This window comes from Nilaparvata lugens, chromosome 4 (genome assembly GCF_014356525.2).
Source record: "Nilaparvata lugens isolate BPH chromosome 4, ASM1435652v1, whole genome shotgun sequence".
Classification (NCBI taxonomy): Eukaryota; Metazoa; Arthropoda; class Insecta; order Hemiptera; family Delphacidae; genus Nilaparvata; species Nilaparvata lugens.
The window spans coordinates 8,067,491-8,090,508 of NC_052507.1; the positions used below are offsets into that span (position 1 = coordinate 8,067,491).

General features: G+C 33.3%; 1 protein-coding gene across 1 annotated transcript in view; it reads left to right on the forward strand.

Annotated features, from left to right (window-relative positions):
• Positions 1 to 372: 372 nt before the first annotated feature.
• Positions 373 to 23,018, forward strand: part of LOC111044119 (protein TANC2) — a 513,289-nt gene continuing 490,643 nt past the window's right edge. Inside the window, exon 1 of the mRNA XM_039425662.1 lies at positions 373 to 717. The gene's annotated coding sequence lies outside the window, so the exon portion shown is untranslated. The remainder of the gene's footprint in view (positions 718 to 23,018) is intronic.

The following is a 23,018-nucleotide window of genomic DNA, read 5'->3' on the forward strand; positions in this document are numbered from 1 at the left end:
ACTATAGCTTACTGTTCATCGAGCAGCAACATAAGATTGATGTCGTGAAAACTTGACGTACTGGATGACTCAACTTCCCAGTTCTCCAGTATCTTAAGCACTACTAGTCAAGATAATGAATACTTGAAGAACTGAAAACTTCATGAACTGAAAACTTCATGAACTGAAAACTTCATGAACTGAATAACCCAATTTCCCATGTCTCCCTGTACCTCAAAGAGTGTTAAAGATAATGAGTACTTGACGAACTGAAATCTCGAAGAACTGAAATGTACCCCTGAAAAGACTGAGAGCGACCGCCCCAAACGATAACTATTTTTAACAGCGCAACATTTTGTCTCAGAGCGCTACTATTTCGGCTCAGTTCTTCGCGTGCTTTCACTCCGTCAGGACATCGTCACGACATCAGTCACGTCATCCGTAACGACATCCGTCACGACACACCATCAGTACCGTCAGGCCACTCCAACATCACCACCAAAAACTGAACCAAAAAAGCCGCGCTAGAACTTTAATCGACCGGCGTTTATTGTGCAAAACTGAAAGTACGTTAAGTTTGTTCCACTAAACGCCGATGAAACTCTTTTTATAATTTATCTCGATTAATTTTTTTCCGTTTTTGACGTTCGGTAGTAATTAACGTAACTAGTGAACCGTGTCGTATTGAATTTTCCAAATCAAGTGGCGACTTCAGCTGTTTGGAACGAGACTCTAGTGGTGAGTATACAACCAGTTATGTTGATTTAGAGGATTGTTTTTCTGCCTGAATATTAATTAAACAGCGCTCAGAATAGCGGGAACGGATTAGGAGGGCCGACCCCGAAAGAAATGACACATAGGCTCGGAAGAAAAAGAAGAAGTTTTCAGCTTTTCAAATATATGTATTTTTCCACGACAGTTCAGAACCCACCAGGATCCACCTACGCTATAGTCAACCGTACGAAAAAAGTCCGATTGAGTTTGGTACGATTGAGTATTAACCATTTATTGAAATTACTTTGCATATCGGGTCGTTAATTATTTATTGATAAACAGAACACAATTCTATAAAAATGATTGGGGAAGGATAAACAGGCACAGCCCAAAACTGTTTCTTCCCCGAATTTTGATTTAAACACTATAAATATTCCAAAAAGTATGTTATGTTCCATACACTCGAATTCAGGCCAAATTTTCAGTCCAAACATTTGGAAACAGAAAAGTTCTAATTTAGATTGTTTACGAACCAAATTGAATAACAATATAACACTCACCAATCACTTAAAACTGTAAAATAATTATTTACTTTGAAAATTATGATATACTCCCATTTAGAATGATATACTATGTGTAATGTCAACAAATCAGATTATTTTGATCAAATCGATTGATATTTCTTGTGAATAAGCTATTAAATGATTGGGGAGGGATAAACAGGCACAGCCAAAAACTGTTTCTTCCCCGAATTTTGATTTAAACACTATAAATATTGCAAATAGTTGAACAGCTGAAAATATTTCTGTCTCTCTTCCACACAGGCACTCACAACTTCCGTTATCGACAGACGACGAAATTATCATCTGTTTTTCCAATTATGAATAATTATTATCTTTTTCATGTACTTTAGCGAGTTTTCCCAGGGAGGAGACCTAGTGCAATCGAATTTTTATATCATAAAGCTACTATGTTCCAAATTTCGTGAAAATCGTTAGAGACGTTTTCGAGATCCGTTGTACATACATAACCAGATAACCAGATAACCATATATAGAATTGCTCGCTTAATATTAGATGATAATCTTCTTAGTTCAGACTCGAACCGGCAAGCTTTCATCAGGTACATTACAAATATATAAATTGGTTCTTATTTATATCAGGTGTGGACAACCTTGATCAAATCTTATCCAGCAAAATTACACTTATTTGTTCCAATTTCCATCGGATTATTTTCGTGTGGTTGACAATAGTAGTGCTGTAAACAGTTGACGCAGTTATATTTAACCACAGCCTCCTCTAATAAAATGCCGTGTTCTGGGGAGGATAACAACGATGCTAAGTTATTATATTATTTGTCAACTACTGGAAAGCCCGAGTTGAAAGTAGTGAAAAGTCTAGCAAAGCTGCAGTTAATTTGCATCGAGTTATTAATTGCATCCACTTCTTCTTCCTCTTCAAGAATGCTAAGTACAATAAAATCTCACGGTTTTCTAGAAAAGAAAAATATTTCATCCATAATATTGAATTAATATAAGTGATTGTATTAGCTTTGTCCATACTATTCTTAAAAGTGAATACAGTATAGAAAGGAAGTTGGTTCCGTGGTCACAATGTTATAATCTTACCTCGATCAGATAGAAAAGAGTATGTCAAAACATTAGATAAAGAATATTATGTCAAAACATTATTGCTTAGAATTGAAAACACTTTTGAAGTGGAAACACTTTCTTCTTCTTCTTCTTCTTCTTCTTCTTCTTCTTCTTCTTCTTCTTCTTCTTCTCTTCTTCTTCTTCTTCTTCTTCTTCTTCTTCTTCTTCTTCTTCTTCTTCTTCTTCTTCTTCTTCTTCTTCTTCTTCTTCTTCTTCGTCTTCTTCTTCTTCTTCTTCTCTTCTTCTTCTTCTCTTCTTCTTCTTCTTCTTCTTCTTCTTCTTCTTCTTCTTCTTCTTCTTCTTCTTCTTCTTCTTCTTCTTCTCTCCCCCTAATTCCTCATCCTCCGTTCCTCCTATCCTCCTTTCCGCTCCTCCTCCACCTTATTGTTTTCTTACATAACTTCCGACACTCCCTTATTTTTCATTCCATTCCTTTTTTGTATCTCTGTATGATTCTTTGATTTCTCATGGGAAATATAATTATTTTAATTAACTATTCAAATTGTTACAACATTACAAGCTGTCCAATGTCCGAATATTTTTTTTTAGTGGCGTTGTCTGGTTTCCTTAATCCTCAATCTCAATCCTTGATTCCTTTAACTACTCTACATTGTGAAATATCCACTCCTGGAAATGAATATAGTAGGACTTCACCTATATTTATTTATTTATTCATTTATTTATTTATTTATTTATTTTATTTAGATTTATTGATTATTTATTTATTTATTTATTTATTTATTTATTATTTATTTATTTATTTATTTATTTATTTATGTATTTATTTATTTATTTATTTTATTATTGATTATTTATTTAGTTTATTTATTTTATTTAGTGTATTTATTTATTTTATTATGTATTTATTGATTATTTATTTATTTATTTATTATTATTTATTTATTATTTATTTATTTATTTATTTATTTATTTATTTATTTATTATTTATTTATTTATTATTTATTTATTTATTTATTTATATTTATTGTATTTATTATTTATTTATTATTTATTATTTTATTTAATATTTATTTATTATTTATTTATTTATTTATTTACAGATTAGCAAAAAATACAAGAATCGGAAAAGAAAAAACAAGCTATTGCCTAAAACTTCTTCAATTTCCTAATTAGTTTTAAATTGTCCAAATATTATAGGTTATGTCCATTCAATTTCTACACTAAATCACAATCTAAAATATAAATTAGAATAAAACAAACAATTTAAAATTGGATGAATTAATAATAAAAGTTTCTTAAAAACATGAAACAAACTATAAATTCACAAAATAAAGAATAAAAACACTTGAATTTTGAGCTCGAAAATATCACATTCACCATAGCTATATATAACAGCTGTAATTATATCGGACTATGTGTAACCCTGTCTAAATTTCGATGAGGAATAGCACAAGGTTAACTTATTTTTCTCTCCCTATCATTTTGATGATGTACTTATTGTATCAATCGATGAATAAAAAAAATAATATAGTCATCCACTTTATAATGGCAGTGCAGGAAGATAGGACAACAGCGTTGCCGACTCTCAGCCTTACCACTACTTCCAATAGAAGATAGCTGATACCGGTAAATCTAATGTAATATTAACATATTACATAATAGTTATTTGTATATCTAGAGTGAAAAGTACGACTTTTTCTCCCTGAGGGAAAAGTTTGAAGCCCGAGGCGAAGCCAAGGGCAACAATTTTCCTGAGGGAGAAAAAGTATTTTTCACTCGTGATGTACACAACATTTTTCCTCCATCTACATTTTTTTATAGAAACTGCAAATAAAATCATTTTAATAACTTACGTATTGGTGACAATGTTTCCTAACAACATAACCTAAAATCTAAAACCTAAAAACCGGCCGTCTGATTGGCACTGCCGATTGCGCTCTATCGGCAAAAGTTGTAACAATTGTATCAGCTGGGTGTCTACCAAAAATGGCTGACTCCAGATCACGAGGTTCAGATTTGAATTGCAAATCAAAAATATTTGTTGGCTGGTATTTTGAATAGAATGAGATATTATAAAAATGTATAAATTTTTATCGTCTACTAATATTAAGAATATAATATCATACAAACATATATTCATGAGTTGATCAAATTTCTGGTGTGGAATTGAATTCAGTTGACTCAATGACAGACACCTCTTTATGCTTTCTCATCTGAGCTTAGACCTTCTAACCTATTATAATGTGAGTTTTTAAAATAGAGATGCTTCCCATGTTATTTAAATGAAGTCACTTTTACTCCCTAGGGAGTTTCTCTGTTTTTTACTACCGAGAGCGAAAAAGTGACACTTTAGTATTATGTTTCAGGGAGTAAAGTAAGTACTTTAGCCAGTAGGTGGAGGAAAAATAAAATGATCGTTAATTTTTGTTTTAAATAATCAAATGTTTTCTATTCCTCAAAAAAAAAATATTTTTTTTTATGATCGAATAATAAAATTTTATAATAATTGAGTTAAAATATTTTGTTGATTAATATTTCTATATTGTTGAAAACCAATGTAGCAACGTTGCTGAGCTAGAAAAGGATAGCGCTGTGAAATTTTAGACAAGGATACCAACACCAATGTTAATCAAATGCTGCTATTATAACGTAGACCTCACTATAGTCATCTTGTCAAGTCCTTTTGAATTACGAGACCAAAAGCTGAAAGCACATGATAGGTCTTGTTCAGAAATAGTAACAGCCACCACTGAAAAATAAGTATTAGTTATCCAGACCTGGAGCCTATTGTTAGTTGCCGCCTGGACACAAATAGTGATTTAGTCGTCACTGATGTTGGAGCAGCTTCCAACAAGCTTAAAAAACTACCTTCACTAAACACCCACTTTTTCAAACTTCATCAATATTATCTCCCTGAACTTCACACTTTATTTTCTTTTAAAATTTATTATGTCACTCTTCATCATTCTTCTCCCCAACAAAGAAAAAACTTCATTTTGGAATAGTTATTTGTGCAACTAGTGCGCAAAGTGACAGTTTGCTGCACCGAAAGAAACGTTTACGGAATGGCTTCTTGAGTGCAGCAGAGGAACTTTGCGCACGTATTTCACATTTAATTTTTCCTACAGTTATCATTGAATATGAAAAGTGAGTAATTATGGGTAAAATTGCCTGAAATGCATCAAATGTTTTTCTGTATAATTTTATTATTAATAAATAAAATAGAATAATGTAGTAGTGTTTTGGATGGCGGGGCGGTTGTGTGCTGAATGTGGTGGCTGTCCTCGAACTCGGTGTCCTTGATATTATTATAACGTGCTGTGAGGTATACCACAGCCATTGTTACCAATTTCATTTTTGTTTTCGTGCACTAATTCTCCATATAACCCACCAACTATTTTGCGTTGTCATGTTGCAAATCTGGAGTGCAGAAAGAATTTTTCCCGCACTAGAGCGGAAAAGTGATTCTTTGCGTTCTGTAATCAGTGCAGCAATGGCCCAATGGCCACTCTCCAAGGTAAAAGAATCCAAGGTAAAAGACTCTCCACTGTAGGAAAAGAATAATTAGATAAAGTAAAATTGAGCATCAAAATGTTGAATTTGGGAAGTGAGTGTAGGCTACAAGATTCACACTGTCTATGGAATACTTCAGTATAGTAACTGAATTACTATTTAATAATTATTATTGAATTACTAAAGAACCAGTATAATAATATGACAACAGAATTGGAATGTTTAGCAGCAGTAATTACGTCAACATCTTTATATTTCGGTTCTTATCTTTTTTTTTGTGTAGTTATTCATATTGAATGAAAAAGACTAAGAAGTTGTCAAAAAACCACTGATTTATTGATAATTAGAAAGACCGGTTTCGGTTATTACACCATTGTCAATCTCTAATAAACTAAAACTAAATACAAGAGCAGCAGAATTTATACTAGTAGGCGAATACTGCTATTGGTCGAGGGCATTGGTCTTATCTTTCTTTATCTACTGTATGTGAAAATTGTACTATAAAGCTAGAAGGTAGCCCGTGCTTCGCAAAGGTTGAATTTAAATTTGACAAATTGAAAACTTGACCTACTGAAATGTTGACGGATTCAAAATGGGCCTATGAGCGTCCTCTGTAAAATAAGAATAGATATGCGAAATTTCATGTTAATCAGTCCAGTAGTTTAGACGTGATGATTCGTCATTCGTGAATTTCCTATTCATTACGTGTATAACTCAATTCTTCCCTCCATCATATATACATATATTAATATTAATATTTATGATTCAATTAACGTATCACTTTTATGATACCCGTGAAATTTAAATTGATCTATAAAAATGAATAATAGATTGGATATGTCCATGAATAATCTCTGCAATTTTGAGAGATATTTACAATACAAGATTATAAAAATCTAAATTTCTCAGTACAAGAATAAACACTGCAACAAAGACGGAATGTTCAACATCTTTCAACATTGAATTGGATTGAATTGAGCTGTATTGCCAAAAAAACATACTCATGTTTACTATTCTCTATTCAAATTCAAATTCAAATTCAAATTTATTCAAGTAAGTTACAATACATTCTGGTTCATACACGAATCCACAATAAATTACAGTACAACAGCCAATTATGCAACAAAATTCACATATTATGAAAACTCATTAATTACAATGAAGATTGAATGGAACATTAGAATATTGATAATATAGTATTGTAATATAACTACATAAATCAGCGGTGTTTTAACAATGAATAAATGATAATTTCAATGAATAAATATACACCCCACTATATATTATATGTGTTTTCTGTTTTCTATATATTACGGGTTTTTCTGTTTGCTGAAGCACTCATCATTATTATATCTGTAGAAGATTTAACAAAAAAAATCCATTTTGGATAGATGGAATTAAAATTCCATCTTTCCATAGAATCAAAAATACATATAAAAGCTATTTACACCCATTTATTGTTTTTTTCACAGCACAGTCTTTTATTCTTGAGAGGATATTCAAAATAGTAGCATAATATTCTAGTTGATTAGATCTAATACGATCAAAACATCAAATCTTTCGAATTAGATAACGTGGGAATCAAATCCGCACACCAATCCCATCGAAAATTTAATAGGAAACAAAATAGGACTAATAATTCTCAATTGGAACATTCCAAGTTCGTGTATTCCTGTTTCAATGATACCCCCACAACAAAGTTGATACCTCTAACATAATTTGCATGATAATATCCTACAAAACGATGAGAATCATTATCGGTAAAGTAGGTCTACTTCTATGTGTAGATAACCGTTTGGAATCTCACATTACTGGAAACATTATCTCAACCAACACAATTTAACATATGAAAATAGTTCCAGTATTGCAATAATATATGCAGGCCACTTGGAATCCACTAACTTGCTGTTAATAAGTACTGTAGAGACCGATTAAACATTAATTTATATGAAGACTTTTGCATCCTGCTGTGATATTTGCAATAATGCTTTTGATATCATGTTTTTGAAGAGACGTTATTCGAGAGGGTAGACATTGGAACAAATGGGAATCAACTCTACTGTGCCCAAAGGTGTCAGATATTACTCTTCTTATTACAAATAAAACATGGATTGAAACATGGATTAAAACATGGATTAAAACATGGATTAGAACATGGATTAAAACATGGATTAAAACATGGATTAAAACAGATTAGGCTCTAGCCTGTTCCGACTCACATCGATAGTGAGGTCCACGTTATAATGGCAGTTCTAATCACTTGAAAATGGCATCAATGTTGAAACATGTTGTGATAAAATAATTCAAAAAAGTGTACTGCGATTTTTTTATCTCTATTCATATCACAAGTAGCCCTATACATAAAAGAGACAATATAATGGCAGTGTTTGATTAGCAATGGAATTGCTATCCTTGTCTATCATTCAACAAAGCGTATAGCGCTATCTCTTTCTCGCTTTGCTCTGTTGCCAGATCGTCTTTTAACAATGTAGAATTGATAATTAGTTAACAAAATATTTCATCTTAATTATGAAAATTCATTATGAATTATTGAAAAAACTAACCTATTTTTATTGACATGTAACATTATCAAAATTTGGGAATGGAATAGTTTTGGGTCAAGCCTGTTGTTCCTACACAATCATATTATTTTATATGATTTGTGATATTGTTTCCACGAATAAATAAATAAAAAATATGATTTCTTGCTTAATATTATATAATTGATCATTTTTAACAAGAATGAACTGTTTATATTACATCAATAAACCTGTATCAGCTATCATCTATAGAAGGAATTGACAAGACAGAGGATCGGCAGGCAACGTTGTTCTGATAAACACTTCACGTGAATGTGCTACTTTTATTAATTAATAAAACAATATTGAAACTTGACGTACCCTTTATTATTTATAATATTACAACGAATAGTTTCGACCATAGGTCATTTTCAAGTTGAAACATTTATTTTTTTCCACATTTCAACTTGAAAATGACCTAAGTTAGGGTCGAAACTATTCGTTGTAATATTTCAAATAATGAAGGGTACTACAAGTTTCAAAACTGTTTTATTAATTGTTCTGATATCTTTCTCCACTGCCATTATAACGTGGACCTCTCTATAGCTAATTATTCAAATATTTCATCTAGGTAATTATTCAAATTAACCTATAATACTACAAAATTTTGTATTATTGCCACCGCTTGTGTGTTCTGCCAACATGATGTTAGGTCATGTTGCAAACTTATCATGAGTAAATTGTTCAGTTCTCTCTCTTTGTTCAATTATCCATTATCATATACTCGAGTTTCGGAAGGACACATGATGCCGACGGTCCCGGCTCCCAAAAAAAAACAGTCATCAGGCATGTCCTAAAATTGATCGTGTATGACCTGAGACCTGTGACACCAGACCTGAGCCAGCCTTATTACTCGAAAAAATATGTAAATAATCTGGTAATTCCAATCCAATTAATAGAGCTTTCCAACTCAACAATATTTTTCGCCCCACTTGGATGTAATGAGCTGGTTTTCGTGCGTCATATGGAGGCCGAAAATGATTGTTTTCTGACCAGGCCGGTAAAAGTTTTACGGCCCTAGGGCTGTAAAATAACCTTGAAGTCAGCTGATTCTGGTTTGATGTGAACGTGTTTACAAAATGGTTTATGAAACGGAATCATTTTATGCTTCTAGAATTGAATAAGTATTCTGCAATAAGATACTATCATTTTATTTGGATGAATAAAATACAGATAAGATATATATTATAAACTATTCAAATTCGATTTTCAGAGTAGGATAGTACTTCTAACCTAAACTTCCGAAGTCAATGACAACAAGCATTGTTGACGTTGACATTCAGATTTGCCAAATTCAAGTGTGCTAAAACAGCTGATCAAAAAACTTCATTATTTGTGTTTATTATTCAAGAATCAAAACATTTATAATAATATCATCCTATTGTCATTGGAAGAATAAAAAGTATAAACTCAACCTCTTACATAATTGAACATAATCTTTTAGGTTATTTAGACAAATCAGAATAAAAAATAAAAATACTTGGACAATTTCCTAATATTCAGATTACCTCAGATTTGCTAGAGCTATGACCTTCTGTTTTGCTTTCGAAAGTGCCTAATAAACAATTATTCTCATATTTATATTGTTTATTTTCTGTGTGGCGAAAAATAACGTTCTCACCATGGGCAAAAATGTTTTTCCGGCTCTCAATTTTTTCTAGTCCTCGGCCTACGGCCTCGGACTTAAAAACCGATTTCGAGCCGGAAAAGTCTCATTTTCGGCCCTAGGTGCGAAATATACTATTTCAAATCTGCATAGTTTTACCATCTTAGAAGCAAAGTCAAGTTCATGATTTCTATAATTCCACCCCAATCCCAGAGCTGGCTGCTTATGACGGAAATATTATTTCAAGAACGCAGGAAGTCATTGTTCACGGGGGGGTCCGGATGTGCCACTGTCCTGTCATCTTCCCCTTCAGAGTAGGAGAGCAGAACCAAGTAGACAAGAGAAGAAGAAGAAGAAGAAGAAGAAGAAGAAGAAGAAGAAGAAGAAGGGGAGGAGTAATAAAGAGAAGTAGTATAAAAAAGAGCACACGTTGTTAACCCTATTAGGCGCCCCCCAACAGAAATCTAACTTACTCTTGGTCTATTCTGGAAGCGTCGCGACGATCTCTCAGACAACTAGAGAGAATAAAAGACGCTCCTTCTTACCTCTCCCATTATCCGTGACAAGACTCGGTGCATCTTCTTCTTCTTCTTCTTCTTCTTCTTCTTCTTCTTCTTCTTCTTCTTCTTCTTCTTCTTCTTCTTCTCTTCTTCTTCCTCCTCTTCTTCTTCTTCTTCTTCTTCTTCTTCTTCTTCTTCTTCTTCTTCTTCTTCTTCTCCTTCTTCTTCTTCCCATCTTATCTTGCTTCGTCGTCCTTAGTTTCCTGTTGTTTAGCTACAGTACCCTGTTCTTTTGCAGACTATTTCTGTTCCATTCACCCTACCTTTCCAGTGGGACTCTCATGACTCATATTTCAAGAACCTTACTAATTGGGAATATTTCATATTTATTATGTAAATGTGAATTTATTATCGTAGAAGAACTACCTAACTTTGCTTCTCTATGTTATGATGTTTGAGTAAGTTTATTACAAATCACAAATAAAAATAAATGATACCTCTTCATACACTTGGACACTATGATGTGAGCATTAGTTATTTTTATTTTAATTATTACGAGAAGTGAGACTAGTATCGTATTTACTGTGTCGAATTATCATAGTTTTACACATTCTTCCCCACTATTAATCCAACTTTGGATTAAAAACACTTCTGAAGTTGAAAAACACTTACTTTTTAGCAATGACGACGTTTCGACCTGTTGTTGGTCATCTTCAGACTGTGTATTGCTCCAAGGTTGTTAAAGCTGTGCAAAGTCTAAAAATAAACTATCTACTCGTGATATTTTTTCTTAAAGTTTTTCGATATGTATATCATCAAGCTTTCAAAATGAAAAAGTTTTTTTGGAAAAAATTTTTTTTCTGAGATATGAGCGCCTAAAGTTTAAATTTTTGGGACAGAAAATTTCAAATTCGGTAAGAGATGAATCCATGAGATTTAGAGGATAGAGGATTCTAGATATTCAGAGAGGATTCTAGAGGATTCATAGATTTAGAGGATTCTTTATGGTGTTGTTGATCTATTAAAACAAATTTTTTTCAAAAATATCAATTTTTGAGATAGTTATTCAATTTACTAAGAAAAGCCAAAAATAACTTTTAGTTGACTTTATGGTGTTGTTGATCTATTAAAACAATTTTTTTTCAAAAATATCGATTTTTGAGATAGTTATTCAATTTACTAAGAAAAACCAAAAAAAAAAAACTTTTAGTTGAGTTATTTTTGGTAAATTGGATAACTTTTTCAAAAATTGATATGTTCAGAAGATTTTTGTTTTACTAGATCAACAATACCATGAAAAATCAATCCTCCAAATCTCATGGATTTATATCTTACCAAATTTGAAATGTTCTGTCCCGAAGATTCAAACTTCAGGCGCTCATATCTCAAAAAGTAATGATCAGAAAAAAATGTTTTCCTGAGAAAACTTTTTCATTTTGATAGCTTGATGTAAGAAACGTGAAACATTTTGATAGCTTGATGTACAAATCGGAAAACTTTGAAAAATATCACGAGTAGACAGTTTATTTTTAGCCTTTGCACAGCCTTAATGGTAGATTGAGTGTCACTTCCATACCATTGAAGACACTTCATCTATCTAAATAGCCGTGAAGCAAGAGTCAGTTCCCTCAGTCCGAAGATGACCAACAACAGGTCGAAACGTTGACACTGATAAAAAGTTAGTTTTTCCACTTCAAAGGTGTTTTCAATTTAGAGTATATTTTTCATTGTTTCCAATATATCATAACCTGGCCACTCAAGATACGATTCATCAATGAGTGAGTCCACGTCCAGGCATATCTTCATAGAAATGAGGGTATGATTGTATACAAAACTGCTACAAGAATTTTCAAGTCATTGTTTTTTTTTCAATGTTTCCTTTCTCCTCCATGAGATTTTCGTTTATCCCATTCAGTTCTGCTATTCTGTGAAAATCCCACGATTGAGGCTCTCATTAATTGATTCTAGAGATGATTCAACATACTGATTATGAAATTACTAGACACCCCCTTGGTTGAAGAACTCAATCATGAACTGTTATATTGATCTTTGAGGTTCGCAACTTGTAATTATACAGAGTTTGTGGGAATTATTATGAAAACAGCTGAATATATATTTTACAATAATGATATTACAGTAGTAGGTTCCATGGGAATCCTATTCCAAATGAAAAAAAAACTTTCTGTCGCTTCAAAACTATTGTTTGCCATCGTCGATCCATCATAGTAATCCAACTTCATTTTCAACACAACTTCATTTTTCAAAGTCTGTCTCTCTGACAGTCTGTGTGACAACTGCCGAATAATAGCATCAGCTTCATTAAATGAATGAGAAATAAAATTATAGAAATGGCTGCAAATAATTCCAGCTGTCTGATGAATGATAAATCAAAACTATTTTTTCCCTTATTCACATTCAATGTTACAACACTTAACACTTTCAATGTTATTTTTATATTCTGAAAAAGAACGAAGGAGTGAGTCAATTTTGTTGTCCAATGAACTTGACCTGTAAAAAGGCTCAAAGAATTCGTGTTCAAAATTTGAAGCTGATTGATCAATTCTCTATAAAGATCTTGTCTAACATACAAACAGACAGAAAACGACTTTCGACTCTAGTAAATCGGAAGTGAGAACTTCGCTAACGCTCGTTCAACAAAATATTGTCATATACGTACAAACAGAGATAAACTATAATATAAGATTGTTTATCCCATGGTACACGCTACAAGAACAATGGCATATTCATGAAACTAATGCTCTATTATTTTGTTTACAACATGAATGAAATATTCTCAATTTTTCTCCGATTTTAAACTCAAAAAACCAACAATACACTTCCGGTTCGAGTTCCCCCCCTCATCACAACTAGTGTTTCAAGTGTTTATCATTCTCCATTTAGAAGCAGTGAATCTCAGTCATCAGCAGCATAATCATAATCACCAGACAGACCTTGCTTCCTGTTTTTTAATAATGGCTAAAATGAATCATTCCATACAGCGGTGGTCCATCATAGTTTTTGTTTTCAGAACAAACACTACTACACATTACACAGTCATCTTATAAATAATATTCCATCAACTCGATAATTTTTTATTACCTCATTCATCAAAGAATCAAAATATAACATCAAATATCACAAGCTATACCATCTAATTCATAATCATAGACAGTCATAAAAGAGCCTTGTATGACATGAAAATTTCAGTTTCTTACTCAAGCAAGTTGATAGGTTTCCTCATTCTGAATAGTTGTGAATTGTATAAAGTTGGATTGGGTTGATCTAGGATATGGTTGGTATTAGGGCAGGATTGAAGTGATACGTTTTTGCTGATGGATCAAATTTAAATAGATGTTGAGGTGAAATAGAAGCGATATTGTCAGTTCCACATAATTTATTTGACCTAACTCAAGTTTCAATTCATCAGTGGTCAGACTCATGCATCAGCATCAGTGGTCAGACTCATGCATCAGCATCAGTGGTCAGACTCAGACATCAGCATCAGTGGTCAGACTCAGGCATCATCATCAGTGGTCAGACTCAGGCATCAGCATCAGTGGTCAGACTCAGACATCATCATCAGTGGTCTTTTCTGGTTAGACTATAACCAAAGATTAACATTAGTTTAACCAATTTAAAATAAAGTTTGGCTCGAATGATTTATTTAGAACTGACAATATTGATTTTATTTCATCCCAATATAAAGAAATTCCACAATACAGTTGTGTTGTGAGTGATGTTGTGGTACTTTTCCATAAAACACAAATTTAAATTGTTGACCACTTTTATTAAGTGGTTGGCAATTTCAATTTGTGTATTCATAAATCTATATACGGTATATAAAAGCGAAATGGCACTCACTCACTCACTGACTGACTGACTCACTCCCTCACTCACTCGCAGAACTAAAAATCTACCGGACCAAAAACGTTCAAATCAATTTTTCCGCGATGAACGCATTTCAATCTTCAACTTGGTGCCAACCTAACAAAGTCAACTCAACTCAATGCCAACCTGACAAAATTATTAATTAAGTTACCAGTTAACAACTGTTTCGAAGAGGTACTCTCTCTAGATTATAGTTCTATATTTACATATGGTACGGACATTTTTCAATATTATAATTAAGAGAATAAGAAGAATATACATGCTAAAAGACGAACTTTAAACCCTTAAAAACAACCCTTAGAGTTAAAATATTGCCAAAAGATTTCTTAGTGCGCCTCTAAAGGGCCAACTGAACATACTTGGTAGGTATGTTCAGTTGGCCCTTTAGAGGCGCACTAAGAAATCTTTTGGCAATATTTTAACTCTAAGGGTTGTTTTTAAGGGTTTAAAGTTCGTCTTTTAGCATGTATATTCTTCTTCTCCCAATCTCTTAATTATAATTGGAATTTCCATATCATATGTTACTATAGAACTATAATCTAGATAGAGTACCTCTTCGAAACAGTTGTTAACTGGCAACTAAATTAATAATTTTGTCAAGTTGGCATTAAGTTGAGTTGACTTTGTTAGGTTGGCACCAAGTTGAAGACTTAAATGCATTTATCGCGGAAAAATTGATTGGGCACTGCTACTTCAATCCTGGGAATATTATATTACTAGCCGTCAGGCTCGCCATATCCGTTTAGCCAAACGTTTAGTCTGGACCCCCGACTGGATTGTCCTAACATATGATAAAAATGCTCAAATGAAAAATGTAGGCTAGCGAAGCGAGCCTGCTGATCTCATTCTTGGACGATCCAGTTGGGTCCAGGGGGCGGAGCCCCTTTGCTAGACGGATATGGCGAGCGAAGCGAGCCTGACGGCTAGTTCCACTATATATTTGTTCATAGTGTAAATTTTTCATAGATACTTGAGTTGAATGCTTGAACTCTATATAATTCTATGATCTATGATGCCAAATTATCTCTCATTTTGTGTACGGGTGGTTACATTAAACTACTCTATATAAATGAAGATAAACAATGAATACCGAGTGCCCTAGCTCGCTCAGGTCTTTTGTCAGAGTTTTCAGGTTGTTGTCAGATATAATATTATTTATTCTTGCTCATGATGATATAATTATATATTATACGATTAATATTCACCAAGAAAATACATCATTTCAAAAAACAATTTCGTAATAATTGAGATAAAAATATTCTGGTAGTTCATTATAGCTCTTCATAGTCTACAGATAATTTTTCATCAATTTTCGTAATAATTGAGATAAAAATATCCTGATAGTTCATTATAGCTCTTCATAGTCTTCAGATAATTTTTCAAAGGTGAGGATTTGGAAAAGGATACGGCTATCTGATTTGTCTAATTACAGACAATGATAGCAAACCAATGTTAATCAGGTGCTAATGCTATAATGTAGCCCTATATCAAATAAATAAGAATATAAATCTGAGCGCCTTTTTTAAAATTATTTAGTCACGACATATTCCGGCTATATAGTGCCATTACCAAGACTTTATACTTAACTAGCCGTCAGGCTCGCTTCGCTCGCCATATCCGTCTAGCCAGGGGGCTCCGCCCCCTGGACCCCCGACTGGATTGTCCAAGAATGAGATTAGCAGGCTCGCTTCGCTCGCCTGCATTTTTATCATGTTAGGACAATCCCGGGGGTCCAGACTAAACGTCTGGCTAAACGGATATGGCGAGCGAAGCGAGCCTGACGGCTAGTAATATAATACTCCCAGGATTGAAGTAGCAGTGCCCAATCAATTTTTCCTCGATAAATGCATTTAAATCTTCAACTTGGTGCCAACCTAGCAAAGTCAACTCAACTTAATGCCAACCTGACAAAATTATTAATTTAGTTTCCAGTTAACAACTGTTTCGAAGAGGTACTCTATCTAGATTATAGTTCTATAGTAACATATGATATGGAAATTTCAATTATAATTAAGAGATTGGGAGAAGAAGAATATACAATCATACATGCTAAAAGACGAACTTTAAACCCTTAAAAACAACCCTTAGAGTTAAAATATTGCCAAAAGATTTCTTAGTGCGCCTCTAAAGGGTCAACTGAACATACCTACCAAATTTGAACGTTTTTGGTCCGGTAGATTTTTAGTTATGCGAGTGAGTGAGTGAGTGAGTGAGTGAGTGAGTGAGTGAGTGAGTGAGTGAGTCAGTCAGTGAGTGAGTGCCATTTCGCTTTTATATATATAGAAGATGGGATTATTGGATAATGGAATTTAAATTGGTTTTATTGAATATGATTTTTTCTTCAATTGTAACAGATGTAGTATTTTATTACTGAATTTAACTTTTGTCCTTATTTGTTACTTCACTGATGCTCAATTTGTACTGTTTTTTTTACTAAATTGTTGAAATTTTCACTGATGACAGAGGTTTGTGTATTTATTTTTAATTTATTCTTTTTATGTTATATATTAGCTGTATAATTGGTTAGGTACTTCGAGGAATTTTATATTCTGTTTGTTTTTTCAGGTTTTATTATTATTATATTTTTTCTGTTTTTCACTATTACTCTATTATGTTTATGTGAAATTGACAAAGAGTTATTTATTTTTTCTTTAGTTATCTAAATTGAGTGACTGTCTCATTCATAAATTATTATATACAATATTTATAGTGTTGAACTTCAACCACAGCTGTTAAGCTATTGAAGTTCTTCTCTTTTTTTTCCATCATGATACTGTTTTCCCTAAAGGTACGTACAGATTTACGCGCCGCGAACATGAGCAATTCACTTTTAATCAGCTGATGCCAAGCTTTTTATATCTGTATCTTACCGTTTCTGTAAAAAACAGATATAGTCAGCTGATTAAAAGTGAATAGCTTATGTTCGCGGCGCACATAACTGTACGCACATTTATAATTACATTGTAAAAACATTTGTAAAACATGTTGTGAATAAAATTTCAGTTTCAGTTTCAGTTTTCGAAAGATAATTTTGAAAAGTGTTTTTAAAACTCAGATTCATATTTTTCACTTTATTTTGCACATATATTCATATTTTTGATTCACATTTTTCACAATTTTATTCAAATTTATTCAATTTTGATTCAAATTTTTCACACAAGATTCATATTTTTCACAATTTTATTTATTCAAAAGAAGCCCTATAGAAAGAATACAATTTTATGCCGAATCATCCTATATCATAGTTTGTTTTCAACCACTTTGATGAATTATCTGACACACGTGATTATAAAATAATTAGCGTTCGGATTTCAAAAGTATAAATTAAAAATACCAATCTCTTCAAAGCATACACTTCAAAGATGAAGCTATAACTCAACCCAGAATGATGATCTCAAAATTCATTAGGGGGAAGATTACCATACACACTTCTTACAAGCCGGTCTAATCCGTTTGGCTCAGAGCTGCTAACGCTAAGCCTTTACTTCTAACAAGTATGACGAAATGCGGTGTCACCTCCTCAAAAAGAGCATAATTCTATTAATCAAGATGAAAGCCGCAGGGAGTCCTCAATTTCACACATCCTCGTGAGGATTTATGACAATCCTGTCAACACCTTTTCGGTAGCATCCTTTGAAAAACGCTTATTAGCTCGTTTTGGTGCAGATGACATGAAACATCCTTACCTTCTTGTCAAACTTGAGTCTCAAACTGTTTTGAATTCTCTAAACCCTCTTTTGGTAAATCTCTTTAAATCTCTTTTGGTAAATCTCTTTAAATCTCTTCTAAATCTCTCTAAACCCTCTTTCTCTAAATCTCTCTTGGTAGAGATTTAGGGGAGGATATTTTGAATATTCTTTCCGAAGAATGGACATTGATATGTCCAAAGCTCCGCCAATTCATGTGGATGCATTACAATATTATCTATAGTTGTTATACCAAATAGATTTTTTTCATATCATAGACAGTTCAACAATTATTTTCTCAGTCTTATCTATAATTTTGCTGAAAGTTATTGTATATGAGTATATAAGCCAGTATATATTGTAATGTACCTAAATGAAGCACTCAATCAATCAATCCCTGACTCATTCTCTTTCTCTCTCTATCTATCTCTTTCTTTACCTCTCTTTTTCCCACGAATCATCAACGTTCCCTCGTCAATTTCTCCTCCCAGGATCCCCACGAGCTTTAAAACTGCAATGGATTTGTAAAAAATATATCTCTGCCCCAAATCAAGATATCGAGCTGACTTTGATTCAATCTTCTATAGTATGAATATCTACAATCAATAACATTCACCATTTTATCGTATATCGAGTGTTAAGGCAGTTACTCCCGTATAATTTGGTATTTTAATCATTCTAAATTCAAAATTTCTAGCTAATATTATATTCTTGGACAGAACTTTGAACTTTAAATTTCCTCAGTAAGAACATAACCTATTTTTTCGGACATTTCATTATTTATCAAAATTTGGGAACAGAATAGTTTTGGGCTATGCCTGTTGTTCTATCCCGATCATATTCATATAATATGAACATATTCATGATTTGTAATTATATCAACGAATAAATAAATAAATAAATGAATAAATAAATAAAGTCGAAAAATTGGGAGATTTTCACCTCAAATTCCATATTTTGTCAATAAAAGTTTACGCTTCCATTTTTGAGGAAAATATTCCTCATAAAAGTTGTAGCTCGTTCCAAAACCTCTAAAATGATGTATCATAAGTCATACTTATTTTATGTCCTATACTCTTAATTGTCCCGTGAAAAAAGTAAATTCGTATTGGGTTTTTTGGTGGGGAGCACCCTGCGGGAAGGTCCCACCGCCTGAATACATATTATAATTTAAGCCGTCATTGGGCGTTACGACTGCCATACTTCAATGGGGCCGACAATTTAACGTGCCCTTCCGATAACACAGGAGTGATCTGGTTAAAAAACTTTTGGTTATGAGAGGGTTTGAACCCGGGATCTGTATGCTGCTGAGCAAGCACTCTATCCACCAGACCACGGATTACTACATTTAATCTACACAGATGTGGATGACCATTTGAGTAATACTGAAGTTTTCGGACTAGGATTCTTCCATTCACGTGCATTGAATTAAATTATGAATAAATAGTTATGAAATTGGTTACGTAATAATAATCAAGCTGAAGAGTTCAAGATATTCACTTCAAGTTTTTACTTTCCTTACCCTATTACCATAGGTAAGGAAAGTATTGCTTTCCGAAAAAAATTAAGGTACCCCAATTTCTAAATTTCTATACATTTCAAAGTCCCCTGAGTCCAAAAAAGGGGTTTTTGGGTATTGGTCTGTGTGTGTGTGTGTGTGTGTGTGTGTGTGTGTGTGTGTGTGTGTGTGTGTGTGTGTGTGTGTGTGTGTGTGTGTGTGTGTGTGTGTGTGTTGTGTGTGTGTGTGTGTGTGTGTATGAGTGTATGTGCGTCTGTGTACACTATATTTCATCTCCCAATCAACGGAATGACTTGAAATTTGGAACTTAAAGTCCTTACACTATAAGGATCCGACAAGAACAATTTCGATCAAATGCAATTCCAGATGGCGGCTAAAATGGCGAAAATGTTGTCAAAAACCGGGGTTTTCGCGATTTTCTCGAAAATGGCTCCAACGATTTTGATTAAATTCATGCCTAAAAAGGTCATTGATAAGCTCTATCGACTGCCATGAGTCCCATATCTGTAAAAATTTCAGGAGACCCGCCCCATCCATGCAAAGTTTGATTTATCAGGCTTCAGATATAATTCAAACAAAAAAAATAAGTGGAAAAGATTCAGCATGAAAATCTCTGCAATTTATGTCCAGTAACATTTTCACCTAAAATTGGAAATAAGCTCGAAATGCAAGAAAATAAGATTATTCAATTGCAAACTGTTGATTCTATTAAATCATTCACTTTGAAGAGATAGCATACTCCGTGTGTCTTCTGCAGCGCTATTGTCCTGTCACCAGCTGTCTCAGATCTTGGAATAGTAGATTTGATATGCGCGGGAACACTAGCGACAGTTGATCAATTTTCATAACGGTAAGGAAAGTTGTGTGAGTGCGCCACATCATGATTTTCAAATCTTTATTTACTACCTATGAAATCGTCAGAGGCTTTATGCAAATACGTTGAAAATAACACCAGGTTGTGAGAAAACAGTCATCCTTGACTCAACAAAATAAAACGCACATCGTCTGGATTCTAGTGGCATCAAAGAACGACGCATTTAGAACTGCAATACCACATTATTTTCTCCCGATCCTTTAATCTGGTTGACAAAAAATTCGCATCCCGTCTCGACTCACAGATTTAGCATTTTTTCACATCCCCAACCAGGTCAATGAACCCAAGTAGAGACCATGTGTATGTGAATTGCAGTTCTTGGATTTCAATTTGAACTTCTTTGTTTCACGGCAGAGTAATTTTCAACTCGTATTCAGTTCTTCCTCATTCTTTCCTCTGTTGAACAGTAAAAGAAGATGATATTGAAGTAATTTTTTTCTGATTTGTCGAGAACGCAAACTCTGGATTCTGCCGATAGATGGCAGTAGTAACAGATTTATTGTCGTCTTCTTTTCTTCTTCTTCTTCTTCTTCTTATTCTCCTTCTTCTTCTTCTTCTTCTTTCTTTCTCTTTCTTTTACATATTCTTATTCTAATTTTATTGCCTATACGTTCCTGATGCTGTTCATCCTGATTTTGATGGTGGCAATCCTTAAATACTTGGTTGCCAACTTATGGAATGAAGACATTCATAGGAGACTGAGCTGCAACTCCATCTATTTTCACATTTAATTTAATGATGTACAGTTACTTTTATTGTTCTTCACTGCATTAACGAAGACATAGGTCGTTCACCTAATATGTTAGATGGTTCGACCAATCATAGGCTAGTGCACTGCTCCATGACCACGCCTCCCAGTCGTCTCATTGGCTGGCATTGGTACATCACTGAAATGGTGTCTGTAGCTGCGACAGCCATTTTGAATATGTTAGCTACTGCAATAGAATGCTCAACTTGTTATAATAATATCGTGTGACCTGGCTGGCTCTTGTTCTATTTGTTTATCTATTCGATTTTTTATCTTTGTTCATCTACTTCCATATGATAAGAGGTCTTCGAGGTCTATTGAATAACCTTGAAAGAAAACGGGTTTCAATTAAATCTTCAACTGATTCCACGAACATTGAAACTCAAGTCTATTAAAATGAGAAGACTAAGAAATTGTCAATAACCACTGATTTATTGATAGTTAGAAAGACCGGTTTTGGTTGTTACACCATTGTCAATCTCTGATAATTATTTCCAATCTCTCATAGTTTATGAATAATTACCACAATATCAACTTGTCAACTACACAAAAAGTGAAGTCTAGTTAAGCCACGCTTACACCAGAGTTTCCAACAAAATGATGTTCACAAAAATAGTTTCCTTCATAGAAAGTCATTTTTATGATGTATATTGTAGGAATCAATTAATAAAAAGTTGTCAATTTCTTCTGTAGTTAACAAGTTAGATATTGCTGATATTTTCAAGAAATTGGCAACAAATTTCTGAAATTTGTTGAAGTCCCAGTTGACAACTCAGGTGTTAACGTGGCTTCAAACTATATCAGTAGATAATACAACATTGTGTGATTTAGTTTGATTTACGTCAAAATTTCATATTCATTGAACTGAAATTTATCGACATAATTGAACAGCGATCCTTCCAATGCTATTCCACTGATTTTTCCCAAAGATTGTTCAATGTTCAAATTAAACAGTTGAATTTGGAATGGAATGTCTCTTTGATACGAGTAATAATCCGAGCTGGGTTTATTGATGCATTTTTTAGTGGGCTGAAGAAGTCGGGGTGAGTGTGCCAAAATGGCTTGGCTAAAACTGTACACCAACGAAATTTTCGTCTCATCCCAACTAAACCAATACATCATCCTTTCTCACTTGCACAAACACTCATCTAGCAATCATCTCAAATTCCTGGGTATTGGTGATAAATGAGATTTTACACTGTTATTTATGCGAATGCAATTTACATGTTGACCATATTGGAAGTGTCTTTATGAATGTGTGAAATATATGTTTTGAGATAATCTGCTGGTTCAGTTTTGTTTATAGTGAGAACCCAATGCACGATAGCTGTGCAAGTATGTGCATCTATGAAGGCTCAATTTTTTACTTTCCTTGCCCTATTACCATAGGTAAGGAAAGTATTGCTTTCCGAAAAAATTAAGGTACCCCAATTTCTATACGTTTCAAGGTCCCCTGAGTCCAAAAAAGTGGTTTTTGGGTATTGGTCTATATGTGTGTGTGTGTATGAGTGTATGTGCGTCTGTGTACACGATATCTCATCTCCCAGTAAACGTAATGACTTGAAATTTGGAACGTAAGGTCCTTACACTATAAGGATCCGACACGAACAATTTCGATCAAATGAAATCCAAGATGGCGGCTAAAATGTTGTCAAAAACAGGGGTTTTCGCGATTTTCTCGAAAACGGCTCCAACGATTATGATCAAATTTATACCTGGGATAGTCATTGATAAGCTCTATCAACTGCAAGTCCTATATCTGTGAAAATTTCAGGAGCTTTGCCCCATCTATGCAAAGT